The 17,581-nt window shown below is 43.7% G+C and overlaps 1 protein-coding gene across 4 annotated transcripts in view; it reads right to left on the bottom strand.

Annotated features, from left to right (window-relative positions):
• The window catches only part of FAR1 (fatty acyl-CoA reductase 1), a 63,281-nt gene extending 58,069 nt beyond the window's left edge, over positions 1 to 5,212 (bottom strand). For 3 of the 4 annotated variants that reach the window (XM_009459978.4, XM_009459980.4, XM_016920433.3), the window contains exon 1: positions 4,627 to 5,198. The gene's annotated coding sequence lies outside the window, so the exon portion shown is untranslated. Of the gene's footprint in view, positions 1 to 4,626 lie in introns of all 4 variants that reach the window. The other variant, XM_001171908.5, reaches the window with a different exon arrangement.
• Positions 5,213 to 17,581: the final 12,369 nt, after the last annotated feature.

Here is a 17,581-nt window from a genome sequence, read left to right as displayed (position 1 = left end):
CTCACTCTCCTCATCTGTAATATGGTATTCACATTTTAGAGAATTATATGAGAATCAAATGTGGTAATTTATTGAAGGATTATGCTACAGTGCCTAGATGAAATAGGAATCACATTAATATCGTTTCCTCTCAGAATCCCTATGGGCTAAGTGAAATTAAACTAAAAGCTAGATGAATTTACGCAACTCTTTCCTCTCTGTTTAGGAGACTGTAATAAGTCTGTACTGATCCTAGGGCAAATCCTATTGGTTTGGGAATCATTCTTTGAATAAGAAAAGCTTATTTTCTTGACTTCTGTCTCCACTCTTCAAATTGGGAACCAAAAACAATGGTGAATTTATAAGTGTTTAAGTTGATCAGCTATACCTAAATCCAGCACTTCCATTTTGTCTTACTGAAAAACTCTAAGCCTGTTGCAAACCCATTAATGAGAGGAACTATAGAACCAATGTGTAGGAAGAAGGATATAAAGCCAAAAGAAGCAGTTAAAATGACACAATTCTATCAGTGGTTTGTTGGGTTTTTTTAAACCTTAAATTCATGTATTAAGCTCTAAGAAAACAAGTGTTCAGGAAAACAAAGGCTGTATCTCCACCATTCAGGGTGGGTTAGTAACTTGATCCTTCAGGTTAAGCAAATACCACCTTTCAGTACATACAGTTTCAGTTTCCATCAGTGACAATCCAGTCATTTCCAAGATAGGAACACACCTACCAAGGTGGCTCTTACCAGTAGGGACTGAAATAAGACTATCTTCTCTCCTACCCCAAGTTCAGACTAGCCTACCCACATTTTTCTGAGTATTAGCTCATTTCAGTTGAATGCTTGTCCCCACTAATTATAAAAATAATGCTCACTTCTTTTTTTTTTTTTGAGACAGGGTCTCACTTTGTCACTTAGGCTGGAGTACAGCGGCATGATCAAGGTTCACTGCAGCCTCAACCTCCCAGGCTCCCACCTCAGCCCCCCAAGTAGCTGGGATTACAGGTGTGCACACCACCTTGCCCAACTAATTTTTTTTTTTTTTTTGGATAGAAAAGGGGTTTTGCCATGTTGCCCAGGCTGCTCTTGAACTCTTGAGCTCAGGCGGTCTGCCTGCTCATTTTTTTAAATTTGAAAAAACTAAAAAGTGCAAGCATTTTAAAGCATCCATGATCTTCCAGCCAAAGATTAAAACATTACAAGGGGTCATACCATCATCTTTCCTATGAATCTGACCATAACTGTGAAAATATTTAAATTTGTATAGAGTACCTGCCACTAAACACAATTAACTACCAGCCCAAACATTAATATCTTCATTCCAGCTTTCTTGTGACTAAATTCACATTACTTTTTTACTTACTTAACTCAATGGTTTCTTCTTAATCGTTCTGAGTCTCTCAGCTATATACTTTGTTGCTAACCACCACCTCTTTAAAACTCTATCCCAGGTTTCTCTAAACAGTGTATTCCTCAGTATCTACAGAAATCTCTCCAACTAATCTTTTTCTTTCTTCACTGGCTCTTCTTACATAAACTGACAATCTCTAGAAAATAGATGAGGTCTGACTTGAATTTTCTTGTCAATGTTGAACACCCAGCACTTAGTACAGTGCCTGGCATCAAGCAGATGCTCAATTAACATTTACTGACTGATTCTGCCAATCCTGACCTGTCCCCTCCTAGCTGTGTGACCTTGGGCAAGTTATATCTCTCTGAGTCTTATCTCCCTCATCTATAAAATACAGATAATCAGAAGATGAGATAATATTTGGAAGGTTCAAAACAGTGTCTGCCACAAAGTAGCACCCAATAAATTTTGCTATTATTATCAATATACTCTAGCACAGGACTCAAAAATGTTTCCGACTTATGATATATGGTTGACTGTTAAACCTACCTCTCAATAACCTTACTTTCACTTCATTCTCCTATAACTATCAAATATTATTTTTATGCTCTTTCCTTTACTACCTATCTCCAATCCATTATCAACTGTTAATTTTCTCTCCTAACCAACATAAAAAATTATTTATCAGCTAAGCTGCAACATAGCCTTGATTTCCAAACCCCTAAATCTTCATTCGAATCTTCAATTATCCTTAAAAACCATTTTTAATTTGTCACTCTTGTCCACAGTTGCTTATACCAAGTACAAACTACTGGAATGTCATCCTCATGTCTTGTAATAACCCACATCCCAACTTCTAGTTCACATGATGGCTCAAAACTCACCTCTTTCAGGAAACCTTCCCTGATTCACTCCACGCCACTCAGATTACTTCTCTACTGCAAGTCACCTCAGCACTTAGGTATTGTTATACTAAGGGCAAATGTGATCACAGTAAACAGCATCACTAAGAAATCGCTTTCACAAAATTGTTTCTAGATCATAAATAATGGTCCATTAGTTAAAATGCTTTGCTGATCTGGTTAACAAGCAAACATGTTACACAGCAAATGCTCTCTTTGGCTTCTGTCCTTGACTCTATAACTCTTCACAAACCTTTTGTCCTATCCTCAAACAGAAACTCTATCTCCCATTCAAATACACTGGAAATATGGTAGTGGGCCACCTTCTTTTCTACTACCTCTTCTCTGACCTCAGTCTCTGCCTCCAGCCTCTATCCACACCCCATAAATAAAAATTCCAAAAGCTTCAAATAGAATAGCAGTGATGCATACATACCATGTCTTTCCTGAGTGAAAAAAAAAAAAAAACCCTCAATCTACTTAGCTACAAAATTCTTCACAAGGGTAATAAATTTCCCAACAAGCCGAATACATAATCAAACTCCAGAAAATTTATGTGGAATTTTTATGGATAAATTTATGGAATAATTTTGGCCGGCGCGGCGACTAACGCCTGTAATCCCGGCACTTTGGGAGGCCTAGGCGGATGGATCTCTTGAAGTCAGGGGTTCGAGACCAGCCTGGCCAATATGGTGAAACCCCGCCTCTACTAAAAATACAAAAATTAGTCGGTGCGGTGGGGCATGTCTCTGTAGTCCCAACTACTCCAGAGGCTGAGGCAAGAGCTGATCACTTGAACCCGGGAGGTGGAGGGTGCAGCGAGCCAAGATCGCGTCACTGCACTCCAGCCTGGGCAACAAAGCGAGACACACACACACAAATTTATAAAATAAAAACAAAACAAAACAAAAATTATAAAATAATTTTATGGAAAATGTATGGAATAACAGGGCCTGGGTGGGGTGGCTCACCCCTGTAATCCCAAGCCTTTGAGAGGCCACGGTGGAAAGATCTCTTGGGCCGAGGAGTTTGAGGCTGGAACGAGTTATGATCTCGCCACTGCACTCCAGCCTGGGCGACAGCAAACCCTGTCTCTGTTTACTTTTTAAATTAATTTGAAAAAAATACATCAGGATTGTACTTATACGTTAATTCTCACTTGTATTACTGTAAGAGATCTTGCATCATTTTTATGCTATATTACACATGCCCAACATGACAGCTGAGAAACTCCCCTGGAGGGCAGATTTTCTGAGAGTATCTTCTGATGTTGTCTTTAAACCAACACTTTTTTTTTTAACATAAAGAATTAAGGGATTCCTGACTGCCATCTAGTCAAAAGCAAACAATATGTATGCCATTACTTCGGAGGGAGTGAGTTCTTGTGCTGCTGAGGCAAAACGAGATGAACTGTCACAGGGATGGCAGGAGGGGTGGAGTGTAGGAGGAGGATCAGCCCCAGTAGTGAGAATTAAAAACTCTTTTGAGTATTTGGCCCTCCACTAGCAGTAAATTAACCTTCAAACCTGACCAAGACACTAACTGAGACCCTCCACTCTCCGACACTGCAGAATCAGACAACTGTTCTTGCTCAACTACTCATAAAAGATTCACAGCCTTCACCTACCACACATAAATCTACCGCGTTTGCTGCTTGTATACTTTGTCCTAACAGACCAACTAATGCCTTCTAGTCCAACAGCCTCCCGTCCACACCTCACATAAAACCTTCTCTCAGCCACCTTCCGGTTTCAGTAGGTGCCTCTTACTCCAGATCCACGTGTCCCCAGTTCTCCAGAGACCTTCACCTTCAAAACCCAAGCCCGTCCCCCCTTCACTTCCAGCTGATCTCCCCCCAGGCCCTATCAATCCTTACTTCTAATAGGCCAACCACACTCCCCGGCCCCGCGCCTTCTCCCTGAGCACCCTTTTCTGAGCATCACCTATTTCCCACCACTTTCTTCCTCCCCAGACCCGGAATCCTGCAATCACTAGGCCTCCCTTTGCCGCTACCCTCCCGCGAGCACGCGGAGCCCGCTGCTCGGTTAACCACCCCGCCCCACCTTCGCCACCTCTAGCGGCCTCCCACCCCAGGCGGCTCCTCGGGCTCCGCGGCTGCAAACCAGGCCCCACCGTACGTCCCCCACGCGGTCCCGGCCCTGTGAAGGGCGGCGGCGGGGCAAAGAGGGGCAGAGACCACCCGGGGTGAGGCGGGCGCCCTCACTTCTGGGCGTACCCGGGCGGGGGCGGGGGCGGGGGCGGGGGCGGGACGGCTGGTCGGCGCCCCCGCCTCGGCCAGGCCTGCAGCCCAGGCTCCCGCAACCACTTCCCGAGCCAGGCGAGGAGGAGCCCGCAGCCCGGCCGCTCCCGCTGGCGCACCCCCTTCTCACCTAGACGCAGAGGCTCAGGCCTCGCTCTCCCACTGGCCGTCCAGCAATAGCTGCGCCGCCGCCGCCGCCGCCGCCGTCGCGCTCTCTTCACTCGCTTTTCCACCGCCCCCGACCGGCTGCTGAAGAGCGGACGGGCAGTGGCACGCCCATTGGCTGAGGCCCGCAGTCGCGTCAGCCGGCCCCGACCGCACCTCGCGACGTGACTGGCTGGCGCGGCGCCTCTTTTCGACATCCGCTTTTGATTGGCTCTCGCGCACACCCTTATCCACAGGACCAGTCATCCTCCTCCCTGCTTTAGCCTCTCACCCCCAACCCAGTTTCCCTCCGGGAGGGAGTGGGGCGGGAGCGGACGCCCGCGGAACGCGAACGGCCAATGGGGGCGCGGAGAGAGGGCCGGGAGGTGGGCCCTGCGGCCGGGAGGCTCCAGGGGAATGCTCAGCCAATGGGCCCGCGCCCCACGTCTCGAGTCCTGGAGCGCCCCCGCCGGCTGCTGGCGTCCTGTCGGGTCGCGCCCAGGGCCACGCCCGGCTGTCCGTCGCGCGGGAGGGGCGCCAACTCCCATGGCTGGGAGCACGCAGCGAGGCCCGCGCGGGAGACAGCGGGGCTGCCATTGTGGCGTGCTTAGCGCTATTATGGTGGGGCCCGGGGGCCCTCCGGCCATTGCTGGGCGTGAGGGATCCGTTCGGAGAACTACCAGCTTGGCGGGTGTGGCCCGGGTCGGTGAGAGCGAAGAGCTCTATGGACCCCTGGAGCCTCCACGGGTCTCGCCCAGCCCCAGGGGACTGTGGGCCCATTCATTCCACCTTCCACTTCCTCCAAAATAATTCCCTACAAAACTTACCGGTAGTGACAGGAGTTAGAATAACGTTTACTTCTGAGGGGTGGGGCACGAGGGAACCTATGGAAAGCTGGAAACATTGCGTCTTGATCCTGGTGGTCGTTCCGGGCTGTGTACACATGGAAGAATTCATCGAGCCGGACACTTAATAGTGTTACCACATTCATACGGCTCATTTTTAAAAAATAATAAAAGGATCATGAGAATTCTGTAATAATATTACCACAACCTTTGGGCTCCGTGGGACTCCATTGTATAAACAGTCCGCATTAGGATTTAGCTGTCATTCAAAACATGCAAGCCATAGGAAGAAAAAAAAGGATTTGTGAGAAGCAAAAATGAGTGAACGCTCTTGGCACGGTGAATAGCATGCACAGGTTGGTATTTAGGGATGGATGGCTCAGAGTGATTTTTCTGTGGGGATTTAGAGCTTGTCTCAGTGCCTGGCCCTGTTAGTAGCTAAAAGCAGTCATAGTGCTGCATCCAGTTGGAAACTACAAAAGCTCACTGAACTGCCTACTTTGTGGCAGATGTTAAGTTCTGGCTCAGGAAACTAATTTGAATGCCATGGCTTCTGCCTCGATGAGCTCACAGTCTTGCAGCAAGTACTGTCATTTCTGGAGGAGGGCACAGAACACAAAGCTAACACACTTGCTTACCCTCAGGGATGTCGCATTCCGCTACTTTAGGCAAGACAGTGTATGCCTGGAACCCATCCAGTCCAATAGCCATAGTCATAAATAGCCAGGATCAGGTGAAACACTTCTTAGAAGTGGGTCAAAATATTCTCCCAAAACAAACGTAAGAACTATGGACCAAATTCTAATCTGTAAAAGAACACAAGCAACAAAACAAAGATTACAGTATTCATATTTATTAATTTAGTCATTAAGTTGTTTAAATCAGGTAAATGCCTTTATTTAAAGTGCTTGTCACTACACTAGGCATATAAACTTGGATATGACAGTATTCCACAGAACATAGGGTTTAATGGAGAGACAGACATAAACAATGCCAGTGTAATACAGGATGAGGGAATACCTAGAAAGAGGATGTAACCCAGCATGGGGGATTCAGGAGCATGTTAGAACATGTGTAGCTAAGTTAACCACTGCTAAGGTTTATCAGTAAACTGATAGGGTAATATCACTATAGGAAATAGACACTATTTCCAGAAAATACTTCATAAACTTTTTGTTGTTTGTGCATATGTCTTAATTTTAAAAATTGATATAAGTACAAAAGCAAAGTAATGCTTAGTTCTGAGGAAAACATGATGTAATTATTAAGTAATCACTTAATAAATGATTCTCAAAAATAGCCGTACACTTGAGAGCACAAAGGGATCTCATTTGATTCAAGTCAATGTGTATGAAATGTGTGTCTCCGGCAGACCCCCACAAATGGACAGAGTGCTTTCTGGAGGAAGACTTTAAAAAACAATGGATCACTCTCCAAGATGGTACAATTTCATGGGTAAGGCATGTTGTATGACTCGAATCTTCCATAATATACTATCATTCTTAAATGAATTCAGAGAATTAATAAATCTACAAAAAGTGAGTAATTAAATAAAAGGCAGTGAAAGATTTTGCACCAGAGTTTAAACTAGAAAAATGTAATGACATCAATCATTCATTCATCTGCCTTTCCCATCTTTATTCAGCAAGATCCCTGAAAATTGGGCTGCCATATATTGGTATCAACTGCATTACAATTTTATTCAAACATGAAACAACTCTACATCTTTTTGATCCATGCTATAGAAACAATATCTTTTAAATGAAGGTAAATTACACCAAGCCAAAAATGTACCATTATAGTTTCTAGCCTAAAGGGAGATACTATATATCATTGAGAAAATATATAGGAATAAAGACCAAAACGAATATGCTACCCTTAACGTGGTTGGCATATTGGCCATAACGTGGCTATTATGACTCTCAGAATTTCATAACATTTTTAGAAACAAAAAACAAGTTCAAGCATTTTTATGCAAATACTGCTCTGAGGAAACAGTTTTCTTCTGGCATGTGTCATTTTCTAACATCTTTTTTGTGGAAATGTCTTATTCAGTATAGTTCTGATGAAGTCTTCACTTTATCCTCACAGCAGCCCTATGCAAGTATTCATCTATTCATCTAAATTCTGTAGAAGACAAACTTGAGGCTCAGTGAGGCAAGTAATTTGTCTAAAGACACATAGCTGTTAGGTGGCAGAAGTAGGATTAAAATCTAGATAGATTTGATGGCAAGCCCCATTATCTTTCTACTTATGCTTCATTTGCCTCTTCCAAAACCAGACCAAGTCATTATGTCTTGTCATTATACATCTTTGTATCCCTCACAATAAGTATTACAGAGTCTTTTTTTTGAGAAGGAGTCTCGTACTGTCGCCCAAGCTGGAGTGCAGTGGTGCAATCTCGGCTCACTGCAAGCTCTGCCTCTCGGGTTCACGCCATTCTCCTGCCTCAGCCTCCTGAGTAGCTGGGACTACAGGTGCGCACCACCACGCCCAGCTAATTTTTTTTTGTACTATTAGTGGAGATGGGGTTTCACCATGTTGGCCAGGGTGGTCTCAATCTCTTGACCCTGTGATCTGCCTGCCTTGGCCTCCCAAAGTGCTGGGATTACAGGTGTGAGCCACCGTGCCCAGCCTTCAGCCTTTTTTTTTTTTTTTTTTGAGACGGAGTCTTGTTCTGTCCCTCAGGCTGGAGTGCAGTGATGCAATCTCGGCTCACTGTAACCTCTGCCTTCCTGGGTTCAAGTGATTCTCCTGCCTCAGCCTCCCGAGTAGCTAGAATTAGAGGCACCTGCCACCATGCCTGGCTAATTTTTGTATTTTTAGTAGAGACAGGGTGTCACCATGTTGGCCAAGCTGGTCTCGAACTTCTGACCTCATGATCCACCCGCCTTGGCCTCCCAAAGTGCTGGGATTACAGGCGTGAGCCAGCACGCCTGGCCCAGCATCTTATATACACACCCATCATGGAATTCACCAAATTAATCCTTCTTTTCACCATGCTTTACTTTACAGATTGCATGACAATAGAAAGTATAAACTATTTAAAAGTAACTGTAGCACATTAAAAATACTTGTTTTGATAAAACTAATGAGAATACAACTTTCTTTGTAGTTGCTGTGGAAAACCCATCATAACTGTCTAGAATGCACCAGAGATGTTCACTCTCAGCATAGAAAGAGTTACAGGCAACTTTTCCCAAGTGAACTAAATTTTAATGAGAGCAGTATTCTCTGTAGTTCATTTTATGGTATCTGCCTTGCCCTGCACCCAATCATGACTTCCAGAATAGGTCTGCTTTAAAAATATTTTTAAAGCCTGTTAGTAAAAACAAAAACAAAAAAATCCTATTAAGGTTTTAACATTTCCACCAGTACATTGATTCCCTGTCTAGGCAAGTACACACAGGTTCCTGTGGCTTCATTTCCTCAGTATCTGTTCTGGGTGTTTCAGAGGTCTGTGAAATAAGTTTGGTTTTCATCTGGAGGGGAATGCTCTGACCCTCAGATATTCCACAAGTTTAATCTAAGTGGAACAAAAATGGAGCTGCTATGTCCCTCGATCTTCTAAATTATTCTTTGTGTCTTGACTATTGACTTTCTGGTTCTCGACTGTCTCCTCTATACGTTGTTGATTGATAAAAGTGCCCTGGTATTACCCAGCTCCCAGGTCTTGGAAAGAAGAGGCACAGTATTTGTAACATGTTTTAGATACCATCTGTTGTCAATTTCCCAAGCATCATTGTGAAAAGAACGCATCTTGTTGGCCAATTTATTTCCACATCTCATTAGATGGTCATTGTTCTGCCTGTCTTTTGTGGGTAGCATTGCCATGATTTGGAGCTCATTTGGGAGCAATAGTAACTGTATAGAACTCTGGAAATTATTCTTCTTTTTCCTGTCTTCTTTTCTTTTTCTTTCTTTCTTAGGGATTTATTCCCTTTGCACATGAGTCAGAACAGAGCTGCCACAGATGCCCAGAAATGAGAATAACTAATTCGACATCTTTTATCTAAGGTCATAGCATGTCCAAGATGTAAGCCCCAGACTCTGACTTGCCCTGTTCTTTGGGTGGTGCTTCTTGAGAATAGTACCTAAAGTCCCTAAAGTCACTACCAGCACACCCTTGGGCTTCTAAGGTAAGGCCTCCTCCTGGATATATTTGCAAACAAAGGCCCTAAACTGGGAGAACTTCACACAGCCAACCACACCTATGTGTAAAAAAGCTTGTCAGTGTCTACAAAGGTATGACTCTAAGGAAATAAAACATTTGACTCATTTGCTAATCTCCAGTTATCCAAAGTAGAGAACAGTGCACAGATTACAGTTTCTCCATAAACAAAGCCATTCAATCATTCTGTTCTGGTATTTCTTAGAGCAGCCAGTTATTTATAGATATATAATTAAAATTACTTTCATCTGTTTCTTTTTTTTACTTTTTTTTTTTTTATGTGGCTACTAGAAAAGTTAAAATTATATGTGGCCGTTAGCCAGGAATGGTAGCATATGCCTATAATCCTAGCTACTCGGGAGGCTGAGGCAGGAGGATCACTTGAGCCCAGGAGTTTGAGGTTACATTGAGCTATGATCACACCACTGCATTCCAACCTGGGGAACAGAGCAAGACTCTTTCTAAAAAACAATAAAAATAAATTATATGTGGCTTGTATTATCTTCCTGTTGGACAGCATTTGTCAAGATGGCAAAAAAGGTCAGGCGTGGTGGCTCACTCCTGTAATCCCAGCACTCTGGGAGACCAAGGCGGGTGGATCACTTGAGGTCAAGAGTTCAAGACCAGCCTGGCCAACATAGTGAAACCTTGTCTCTAGTAAAAATACAAAAATTAGCCGGGTGTGGTGGCAGGCACCTGTAATCCCAGCTACTCTGGAGGCTAAGGCACAAGAATCACCTGAATCCGGGAGACGGAGGTTGCAGTGAGCCAAGATAGTGCTGGTGCACTCCAGCCTGGACAATAGAGCAAGATTCAGTCTCAAAAAAAAAAAAAGGCAAAAAAGATAAACACAATAAAATATAACTGCTATAGGAAAAGTCAATAGAAAGTATTGTGGGCACACAGAGGAACAACTGTGTAGGAGATTCTAGGAAGGCATCACAGAGGAGGTAATATATGACTTGAATCCCAATGAGTGAGTAAGGATATTGATAAGTATTTCCCAGGCAGAAGATGAGCATGTAGAATGTTACATAAACATGAAAGAGTGACTAGCAAGTTGAAATGTTAAAAATAGCTTGCTGTTTCTCAAGTTTGGCATAGAGGGCAGGGTGCTTGCTGAAAAGTAGTAAGAAATGAAGTTGGAAAAATAGATTAAAGCAAGATATGAAAAGTCATGAAAGCAACACACCATTGATATTTTTAATAAAAAGGATTGATGTTTCTTGAGCTTTAGAAAGATAACTCCAGTGGTCACATGGAAGTTGAACTAAAGAGGGGGAAAGACTTGGGGTGGGAGAATAGGAAACAAAGATAGGAAGTTTAAATGGCTATAATTTTGGGCAGTGGTAGTGAGAATGCAGAGGACAGGGCCACAAAAGGTATCTCAGAAGTAGAATTGACGAAAACTGGTAACTCATGTAGGAGAAGTAAAGGAAAGAGAGGAATTAAGAGAGATGCCCAGAAGTGTTCCTACTAGGTCACAGGCTAGGCTAGAGTGACAATTTCCTTCTGTTCATTCAACAAATATTACTGAAGGCCCATATGGGTGCCAGGTAGTAGGGTATTGGTGCTTAATGGGCTGCCAGTGACAATGTCATAACGTTGTGTGATTCAGTTTAAAACATTTACTAGAGATCAGGCATGAGGCACAGTGCCTGTAATCCTAGCACTTTGGGAGGCTGAGGTGGGTGGATCACTTGAGGTCAGGAGTTCAAGACCAGCCTGGCCAATATGGTGAAACCCCATCTCTACTAAAAATACAAAAAAAAAAAAAAATTAGCCGGGCCTGGTGGCACATGCCTATAATCCCAATTACTTGGGAAGCTGTGGTGGAAGAATGGCTTGAACCCAGGAGGTGGACATCACAGTGAGCTGAGATCGTGCCATTGCACTCCAGCCTGGGCAACAGAGAGAGACTCTGTCTAAAAAAAAAAGAAGAAGAAGAAGATTTCTATTTTATGTACTGTTCCTTGTGTAAGAGCATGTACCTACCTTAAATCCTGTCCTTAGGTCAAAACAACCTTGACCATAAATCAGACCCTAGGTATATTCATGTAACATTTTTGGCTTTTCCTACAATTGCCCTACACATTCCCTCCCTATGGTGTATAAGCCCTGTGTCCAGGAGGTAATGTTATGGGGGGGTCCACCTTCTTGTCTTGCTGCTGCCCAAAACACAGACATAGCTTCCATTTGTAAGTCCCTATTAAATGGTTTTTTGTTTTGTTTTTGAGAAACTTAGTTTTTCAGCCTCTTTCTTCAGCCTCTCAGCTCCCTTGGACTTCTGGGGGTAGATTTGCATAGACCTGCCTACCACAGAAATGTGGCAAGCCAGGCAGGAGCTGAGAGACCAAGAAATGGGCAAAGGAAATAAAGCATCCAGGGGGGAAATCCCAAGCTGGTCAGCCACTTCAATGTGGAGTGGTGTGGCTTACCTGTTAGACATTGGTGGGCCACAAAGCAAATCCAGAAACACCCTGAAAATGCTGATGGGTTTAGAGCAATCGTTAACTATGAGCCATCTGTCACACATCACACTGCTGTAAGGAAGGGTGCTGAGTAGCTGATGCAGTCAGATGGCTGCTTCTGTGGGCTGTCCATTTGACAATGGAAGCCCAGCTACCAGCAGAAGCAAAGTAAGATGGCTTGAGGAAACACTTTTAAAACGTGTTTTTTAAAGAGCTCTATAGTCAAAAGTACATATATACTGTTTTAAGACCTCTGTTCTCTCTGTAAAACTTCTCAGTTGACTGAATTCTGTTTTTCTATCTGTCTGTCCCTCCTTTCTCTTGACGCCCTTGATATCACATGAGGGACCTGAAAAAGGGAATTTCAAATAGCTTGGTGTGTTAGTCCATTCTAACACTGCTATAAAAAAAATACCTGGGACTGGGTAATTTATAAGAAAATAGGTTGAATTGGCTCAATTTATGCAGGCTGTACAGGAAGCATATCAGCTTCTGCCTCTAGCGAGGCATCAGGCAATTTACAATCATGGCAGGAGACAAAGTGGGAGCCAGCACTTTGCATGGCTGGAGCATAAGTGGGGCAGGGAAGTGCCACACACTTTTAAACAACCAGATCTCATGAGAACTCTATCTTGAGAACAGCACTAGGGGGAAGGTGCTAAACCATTCATGAGAAACTACCCCCATGATCCAATCACCTCCCACCGGGCCCCACCTACAGCATTGGGGATTACAATTCAACATGAAATTGGGTGGGGACACAGATCCAAATTATATCATTCTGCTCCTCATCCCTCCCAAATTTCATGTCCTTCTCACATTGCAACATACAATCATGCCTTCCCAACAGTCCCCCCAAATCTTAACTCATTTCAGCATTAACTCAGATGTCCAAAGTGTCATCTGAGACAAGGCAAATTCCTTACGCCTATGATCCTGTAAAATAAAAAACAAGTTATTTACTTCTAAGATACAATGAGGGTATAGGCATTGGGTAAGTACTCCTGTTCCAAAAGGGAGACATCAGCCAAAAGAAAGGGGCTACAGCCACCATGCAAGACTGAAACACAGCAGGGCAGCCATTAAAACTTAAAGCTCCAAAATAATCTTTGACTTCATGTCTCACATCCAGGACACACTGGTGCAAGGGGTGGGCACCCAAGGCCTAGGGCAACTCTGCCCCCAAGGCTGCTCTCATGGGCTGATATTGAGTGCTTATGGCTTTCCAAGTGCATGTTGTAAGCTGTTGGTGGCTCTACCATTCTGGGGTCTGGAGTATAGTGGCCCTCCTCCCACAAATCCACTAGGCAGTGCTACAGTGGGGACTCTGTATGGGGGCTCCAACCCCATATTTCCCTTCCATACTACCCTTATAGAAGTTCTCCATGAGGGCTCTGCCCCTGCAGCAGGCTTCTGCCTGGACATCCAGGCTTTTCCATACATTCTCTGAAATCTAGACAGAGGCTCTCAAACCCCAAATCTTGCATTCTGCACACCCACAGCCTTAACACCATGTGGAGGCCACCAAGGTTTATGGCTGCACACCCTCTGAAGCAGTGTCCCAAGCTGCACCTGGGCTCCTTTTAGCCACAGCTGGAGCTGGAGTGACTGGTATGCAGGGATCAGTGTCTTGAGGCTGCACAGTGCTGCAGGGCCCTGGGCATGGTTCACAAAACTATTGTTTTCCTAGGGCTCTGGGCCTGTGATGGGAAGGGCTGCCACGAGGGTCTCTGAAGTGCCTTCGAAGCATTTTCCCCATTTTCTTGGCTATCAGTACTTGCCTTCCTTTTAGTTATGCAAATTTCTGCAGCTGGTTTGAATTCCTCCCCAGAAAATGGGCTTTTCTTTTCTAACACATAGTCAGGCTGCAAGTTTTCCAAACTTTTATACTCTGCTTCCCTTTTAAATATAAGTTTGAGTTTTACATCATTTCTTTGCTCACACATATGAGCATAGGTTGTTAGAAGCAGCCAGGCCACATCTTGAACACTTGGCTGCTTAGAAATTTCTTCCATCAGATACCTTATATTATCACTCTAAAGTTCTTTCACAGATCCACAGGGCCAGAGGCAATAGTGCAGCCATCTTCTTTGCCAAGAGGTAACAAAAGTGACCTATGCTCCAGTTCCCAATAAGTTCCTTATCTCCATCTGAGACCTCATCAGCCTGGACTTCACTGTCCATATCACAATCTGCGTTTTGGTCACAACTATTCAACAAGTCCCTAGGAAGCTCCAAACTTTTCCTCATCTTTCTATCTTCTTCTGAGCCCTCCAAACTCTTCCAACCTTTGCCTGTTACTTGGTTCCAAAACTACTTCCACATTTCCAGGTACTTCCACATTTCCAAAACTACTTCCACATTTCTTTGTAGCACTTCATCACCCCTCAGTACCAATTTTCTGTATTAGTTCATTCTCACACTGCTATAAAGTAATACTTGAGACTGGGTAATTTATAAGAAAAAAAGATTGAATTGGTTCATGATTTTGCCAGCTGTACAGGAAGACTATACAGTGGCTTCTGCTTCTAGGGAGGCCTCAGGAAACTTACAATCATGACAGAAGGTGAAGGAGGAGCCAGCACTTCCCATGGCTGGAGTAGAAGGAGAGAGATGGAGTGAAGTGCCACACATTTTAAAATAATCAGATCTTGTGAGAACTCTATCATGAGAACAGCACTAGGTGGATGGTACTAAACCATTCATGAGAAACCACTCCCATGATCCAGTCACCTCCCACCAGGCCCCACCTCCAGCATTGGGAATTAAATTTCAACATGACATTTGGGCAGGGACACAGATCCAAACCATGTCACCTGAGATCCCTGGGAAAAACAGGGAAAGGTGACAAAGACTCCTTTTTTGGAAAGGAATCTCTGTTTTTCCTCATGGAACCCTAAAAGTTGTAAATGGATAGATTCCACTCAGGTTTAAAATTGCTCTCTTTTGTATTGTTTTGTCTGATCTCTTTGGGTATGGGGGGACACCAGAGGTTACTTTGTACTATGAGAGGACTTGACATCAGTGTGTATAATGGCTGGCAGTCATGGGCAAGAGCTACAGTGTTAGAGGTGACTGATGACAGTTGCTTACACTAAATAGTTATTTCCACAAGGAGCTACCTGTTTTTCTTTGGTTTATGTACCTAGAGGATACCGAAACTCTTGACACTGAGAGATAAAACTCCATGGGGGATGGCCTGATCACTGAATTGGCTGATTGGCATTGGGTTGCCCACCAGCCTCAGGGAAATGGTCTTGCAGGAGGTGCACTGTGGTAGCATTGCATTAACCAGTTCATGGTTTTTCTTTTTGAGGACCCAGGATTCAGTGTAAAATGGAATCCTTGATTTTGAGGGATCTAAGTCTTCTGCCTTTCAGTAAACATTAGGACCTAAAAACTGCATGCTTTCTGTCCTCTGTTCGTTGAAGGGTCGTATTGTTTGGCTCTGTGTCCCCATCCAAATCTCATCTTGTAGCTCCCATAATTCCCATGTGTTGTGGGAGGGATCCAGTGAGAGATAATTGAATCAAGGGGGTGGGTCTTTCCTGTTCTGTTCTCGTGATAGTGAATAAGTCTCATAAGATCTGATGGTTTTAAAAACGGGTTTCCCTGCACAAACTCTCTCTTTGCCTCCCACCATCCTCCTTGCCTTCCCTTATGATTGTGATGCCACCTTGGCGACATGGAACTGTAAGTCCATTAAACCTTTTTCCCGTATAAATTATCCAGTCTCAGGTAGGTCTTTATTAGCAGCATGAAAACAGGTTAATACAAAGGGCTTCACCCTGAAGCTGGTAATCTAATTAAGAAGCTAAGTTAAAAAGAAGACACTTTCTATCAATCTTATCTTCAGATAATGATGTTAGGTCTAAGTTCTGCACCTTTGAAATTAAACTTTTCTTTTTCTTTTTTTTTTAATACTTTAAGTTCCAGGGTACGTGTGCATAATGTGCATGTTTGTTACATAGGTATACATGTGGCATGTTGGTTTGCTGCACCCATCAATTCGTCATTTACATTAGGTATTTCTCCTAATGCTATCCCTCCCCGAGCCCCCCCACTCCCCAACAGGTCCCAGTTTGTGATGTTCCCTTTCCTGTGTCCATGTGTTCTCATTGTTCAACTCCCACTTATGAGTGAGAATATGTGGTGTTTGGTTGTCTGTCCTTGTGATATTTTGCTGAGAATGATGGTTTCCAGCTTCATCCATGTCCCTGCGAAGGACATGAACTCATCCATTTTTATGGCTGCATAGTATTCCATGGTGTATGTGTGCCACATTTTCTTTATCCAGTCTATTATTGATGGACATTTGGGTTGGTTCCACATCTTTCCATTGTGAATAGTGCTGCAATAAACATGCATGTGCATGTGTCTTTATAGTAGCATGATTTCTAATCCTTTGGGTATATACCCAGTAATGGGATTGCTGGGTCAAAAGGCATTTCTACTTCTCAGCAGAAACCCTAAAAGCCAGAAGAGAGTGGGGACAAATATTCAACATTCTTTTCTTTAAGAAAATAAAGAGAGAGAGAGAGAGAGAGAGAGAAAGGATAAAAGGGTGGGGATGAGGAACTTTTCATTCCCAGGTGGCCATGTGGTCACCATCCATGGTATAGAGCTGCAGCTGTGCTGCACTCAGTTACTGAAGGTAAAAGTTACCAGTGGAATTCAGAGATGGATTCAACTCCTGGGGGAATGTTCACTGGATGCATAAGGAAATGCAAACTAATAAGGAAAACACAAAATATTCAATCCCTTGGTTATTGTTATCTATAATAACTAGAATGAAAGTAAAAGAGAGTGCTGGATCAGCCCTTGAGGCTGGACCAAGCTCAGATGTGGTCTGTCTGAGCTCAGGTCACTAGCCTCAAAACTACCCATGAGGGGCAAAATTATGCCAGGGCAACAGAAAGTACCGTTAAGACCTGTGGTCACCAAGAAGATAGTCAATGTGGGGGAAAGGAAAAACCAAGTTAATTATTGAAACCAGAGGATACAGTGTGAATAAAGTGCTCCATTTTGTAGACAGGTATCATCAGCTCCCTGAGTAGCCTTTAATAAAGTGGATTGTGAGAGTAACTAATTTAGGGGCAGTATCTTTGGTTTTAAATGCTGCAGACTGAGAGAGCATGTTTGGGCTGATGCAGGACCCAAAGCTCAGTATTGAACAATGTATAGCAGATGGCTATACATGATCCAGATACACAGTAGGTTATACCTGAAGGAACAGCCAGTCTGGTGGACTAGATAAAAGCCACTGTAAGATATGTTTACCCGGAGAAGGGGGCCTGCCCAACGCCCCCTATAAATGCCAAGTGAAGTACCCCAGCTGTATTAGTTTGTTCTTGCATTGCTATAAAGAACTACTTGAGACTGGGTAATTTATAAAGAAAAGAGGTTTAATTGGCTTATGGTTCCACAGGCTGTATAGAAAGCACTGCTAAGGAG

Source organism: Pan troglodytes, chromosome 9 (genome assembly GCF_028858775.2).
Source record: "Pan troglodytes isolate AG18354 chromosome 9, NHGRI_mPanTro3-v2.0_pri, whole genome shotgun sequence".
NCBI classification, from domain to species: Eukaryota; Metazoa; Chordata; class Mammalia; order Primates; family Hominidae; genus Pan; species Pan troglodytes.
Note: the sequence above shows the minus strand (reverse complement) of the source record. Positions and strands in the feature narration are given on the sequence as shown.